Genomic DNA, 5,187 nt, shown 5'->3' on the forward strand with positions numbered 1-5,187 from the left:
TTACAACAGATAAGACGATATTTAAACAGTTGTAAAATAACATCAACATTACCAACATCCTGATAAAGCCAGATATAACCAAAACCATAATAACATAACAGATATTTTAACAGAAGTAGCCCAATTTGTCTTTCCGATTTCATCCTTGCGTTTCAACCTATTATAACAATTTTTTGGGTATGTAATGACATATGAATAAAGTTACACCAGTATTTAACACACTTGAAATGATAGTCTACACATAATTCTAATCTACCAACCTCCCCTAGAGCCATACAATTGTTGGCTGACCTGTTCAGACCAAGAAAATCTTTGCACAATTGAGCCTGAATTTGTTCTATATTTTCAGAAAAGGTATGGCCCCAAATTTCCGCCCCGTATGTAAGGATTAGCTTTACCATTGAAACAACATGTTTAAAATACTCTTGAAAGTCAAATTTTCCAAAATAGCCTTGTTAGCTTATATTATCGCATTAATAGAATTTTGAGCTCGCATTGCCCCCTTAGCTTTAGCCTTGGATCAACTTTAGGAGTAAACGGTAAACCCATGTCTTTGTAACATTCACACGATTTCCATTATAGAACCAACTTTCATAGGACCGCAATGGGCTACCATGTTTGAATACAATAATTTTGGTTTTCTTTTCATTTACAATCATGTCACTTAATGAGTTATTTGGCAAAAATCAAACATACTATTCAATTGACGCTGTAGTTCAAAAGCGGTTTCAGAACAACTCGCAATATCATCCGCAAATAATATACATTTTATATTTGGAATATCTTCAATAATGAACCGGGGTAGTGAAATTTCCTTGATGGCCCCGGTCACGTAGGTAAAGGGATAACTCATTTATGAATAAATTCAAAATTATCGTGCTAGTTACGTCTCCTTGCCTCGCACCAATGTTTAACTTGTATTCAGTAGTGACATTGTTATTTATGACACGCAAGCGACTCCACAAATATGGGTACATAGAGACACGGACCTTATACAGTTTTAATTTTAAACCTATTATTTGCATTATGTCTAATAGTTTATAGTGCAATATCCCGACATAGGCATTGAAATTTAACGTTTAAGATATAAAACCTTCCTATTGATTTAGTTAGATGTATTTATCCATGCTTTGTAAGATTAATATGTTATCAATAGTATAATTACCTTTCCAAAAACCTGATTGGGACTCAATTAATTTGCCAAATTCTTCGGACCAAGTAGCCCTACACAGTCGTCAATTTACAATATTTCCAAATATTTTATACTTAACATTTATTAATGAAATACCTCTATTATTTGTCTTTTTTATATATAACTCTGCACCCATACCATCAAACCTCTGCGTCCTTACCATTTTTAATTTAGGAATACTTATCATTATTTCTGCGTGTTCTCACTGGGGGCTGACGAGGTATAAGCGTAGTCCGTTTCGCTACGAAGTCGGGTATATGTTTTTCTACGAAAACATTGTGTACATACACATGACATCGAAGAACGGATTAGTGGAAATTTGTGTTTAAAACAGGTAAGATTATGCTTTTGTAATAACAAAACTCTGAATTTAAGCACAATGACATTTCATAGGTCTGTTACATCAAATTATGATTCAACATGTGTCTGGTTTATGCGTTAAACATTAAATTTACCGCTGATTTATCAAACCGAAGTCAAGTTTTATTTTACAAAAATGCAATTAAGGTTTACAACTATGTTTAATTGACACAATTTTACAATTTCCATATTGATGTATGTATCGTTAAGCCACTGGTGTGTTCAGAAATGTATAAGGTGACCCAGTTGTCAGAAATAAAGGCTAAATAGTATTATTATGTATGATCGTGTCTCTGACAGCATACGTATATGCCTCGCTACGACAACGCTTTAGCGTGTATGCGTTTCTCACAGAGGACGTATTGGTTATCTCTCGAAGGCGAAATAAAGAACATGTTTTTTTTTAATACAGAGTCATGGAGTGGCTGGATGTTTCCTTTGAGGAAGAGATAGTAACAACGACACAACATGATCCGAAGCGCACAGTCGACATGGTAATGCACATTATTATGATATAATTAAATTCACGACTAGGCCAAAGGAAACGATCAAAATCGAAAATCCATATATAAGACGACAGTTGAGAGTCGAGAACCTATTGTCGTCGGTCTCAATAAAAATTACGCATCTTCACCTTGTGACAATCCCTTATACGTTCTTTTGGACAGAGACCGACGATAGGTTTTTAGCATACGGTATTCTTTATCAAATAACATTCGATGCTCGTTATGTTATCTCGAAACTCTGCTTATGTCAAAGTAAATCCCATGTCCCAACTTCGATCCTTCTTTATCTCATACGGATTTTTACATTTTATCTGTCAAAGCGATTTTCTTGAAAATCGGTTATCGCCAACTAATTTTTAGATGAATTTCATGTTCGTATACATGATTTTACCTGTAAAATCAACACCTGTAACAGCCGTAAGATGTGGAAAGTAGGTACCCAATGGCACAAATCCGCAATTTCCTAATCAATGTATTGTTGTTAAGGCTTGACAGTGGGTTTCTGTCACAGGTTATTGTTTACTGTGTACATGACGGCCGGTAAATTTACCTCGTGTTACAATGTGGTTAAGGTCCGGTCTCACTATGATGCCGGCGGAGCCCCGGTGCGTGATCAGGCATCTACCGGGATGAACCGGGGCCATACCGGGATGAACCGGTGCTCCACCGGGATGAACCGTAGACGACCGGGGACAACCGGGGCTCCACCGGTAAAATATTAAAATGTTTAATACCTCCGAGATGAACCGCGAGTCACCGGGAAGGACCGACACCGACCGGCGTGGCACTGTGAGCAACCGGGACTGCACCGGTACGGCACCATAGCTCCACCGGGGCCCAAACAGACCCCGGCAGAGCTACGGGGAGCCTGGTGAATGCCGACTGAGTCCCGGTATAGATTCGGTACATAATTTAACCGGCGCTCTGACGGTTCCATCCCGGTTGTGTCTACATTGTCCGAAGGTACCACTGGCTCGGGAAATATCTGACAATGGGCGTGTTAATTCGTGATATCTTTCGCACAGGACTTTCTGTCACTGTAGATTTTGTCGGAATTATCAATTTGCCAGAAACCGGACTGAATGTAATATTTTCAGAATACTTTTAATGTCACCACCCATAATATTGAACGTTCGATTTCTGTATTGTACACCTGGTGCAGTGTCACAAGGCATCTCCCACATAAAGGGAACCTTTTCGTTTGGATGCTCATGCGCACAATTAAGCACAGCATCTTTTGCACTGGGAAATGGTAGTCTGCAGTAACTGCAAACTGCATGTGATATGTCCTGAAAAGGATACAGAGACTTCGTTGAGTAACCTATACATTATATTTGTACTTCGTAGCACAACCAATACATACTCTGTGCGAAACCTATACATAAAGCGACTTGTAATTTCCTTCGAAACAAAGCATTTGAATAATTAAAATACATGTTCGTAACCGTTTTTGTACTTTAAAATGTGTAATGTACAATGAATCAAAGTAACATGTAGTTTAATTCGATTTAAGTTACCGTAATTGGCTTTTTTAACATAATAACCACCTTATGCATTGCTTCAAATCAAAATATTTCGATTTAACCTCAAAATAAATGTACAGGCTGAAACTACGCACATTTGTTATTAGTTTTTTATTGAAAATAAGTACCTACCATTACTGGATGTTCCGTTCTCTAATCCATAAACACCAGAAAATATGAAACTCGCCTGATTAAGTAGTGTATGTACACAATGTTTTCGTAGTAAAACATATACCCGACTTCGTAGCGAAACGGACTACGCTTATACCTCGTCAGCCCCCAGTGGTTCTATAAGGCTATTTAGAACTAAATCACATTCAGGTATAGCAGCTTCTTCGGAAGATCTAATAAAGAGCATATTGTCTCATAATAATAATTTATTAAAATAAGTTAACCAATCTTTATCTTTAGCTTTATCTGATTTGTTGCTGAGATCTAGAATGTGAAGATTGTTAAAAGTTGAACTTTTAATTGTTTGCCAAAATACATGTTGATTACTACGTGCTTTGCTTGGCTTCTTTCTTATATTAAATTGGAAATTATCTTTCTTGTTTTTACACATTACTTTAAATGTTCTTTTTTCAGATAGGTAGGTTTGCACATCCTCACGTGAGCCTGTGAAGCGGAATTTTCTCAAAGAGTTATACTTACGATATTTCAAAATATCACACTCATTATCCCACCATGGGTTATCTTGCCGTTCATAAACGCATCATTGTTTGGATCAATCGCGGACTTTATTGTTCCTGCAGCAGATTTATAAAGTGATACTTTTGTATGAAGATCCTGGATTTGTAGCTACATTAATTTGATGTAAAATTTCATCCTTGTACATGTTTTACATATTAGCAAAAGTCTCAACAAATGTATCCCCAAGCGAATCATTCATTTTAAATTTATCAAGTTTAATATTATCTTCAGTAATGTTGTTATTTATGTAATGAGAAAAGGTAAATAAAAATTCGTGTTACTATTTTTTTTCTATTTAAAATCATAGTAACGAAAATAGGGAACTTGTCAGATTCGTCAATAGATATAGTCGTAACAAATTGAAATAAATCAATTGAAATAATGTGATAATCAACTAAACTGGTTCCATTTTGTGAAATGCATGTAAACTCACCATCTGGATCACCGGTAACACGCCCAATAAGTATATGAATTCCATGTGCGCAGCATAGTTCTAGTTGATTTATAGCCGAAACCATTACAAATTGTATCCTTATTTTTTCTAGGCAGCTCAAAATATCATTTTGACATATTGCAGTTGTATGTTGGTGAATGGCAAATGATTGTGGTATTTGGTCCAAACAAATGCAACGTCTGTTAGTCGTTGTGCGTTTTCTGGTGGCATTTACATGCTAAACGTGAATCACATAGCATGCGTGCAAATGCAAACAAATCCATAAAATATATTATTAATGCGAAGAAGTTTCAATAGCTTTTACGTTTGTTTATATAAAAAATTCTGCCTATAAATTCTGGCTTATACATTGAAATTGAGATTATCAATAAGATAACAGTTAGTAGCAATTAGCATGTTGAAAGTGATAACGCAACATGAGGTTAACAAAATGCGACATAACAATTTTATAAAATGTAATTC

General features: G+C 35.9%; 1 long non-coding RNA gene across 1 annotated transcript; it reads left to right on the top strand.

Annotated features, from left to right (window-relative positions):
- Positions 1-1,380: 1,380 nt before the first annotated feature.
- LOC127877404 (uncharacterized) lies at positions 1,381-2,831 on the top strand. The gene is made up of 3 exons (XR_008048425.1): positions 1,381-1,526; positions 1,965-2,046; positions 2,631-2,831. It is a non-coding gene; the product is annotated as an uncharacterized LOC127877404 (long non-coding RNA).
- Positions 2,832-5,187: the final 2,356 nt, after the last annotated feature.

The sequence above is a fragment of the Dreissena polymorpha genome, chromosome 4 (assembly GCF_020536995.1).
Source record: "Dreissena polymorpha isolate Duluth1 chromosome 4, UMN_Dpol_1.0, whole genome shotgun sequence".
Lineage (NCBI taxonomy): Eukaryota > Metazoa > Mollusca > Bivalvia > Myida > Dreissenidae > Dreissena > Dreissena polymorpha.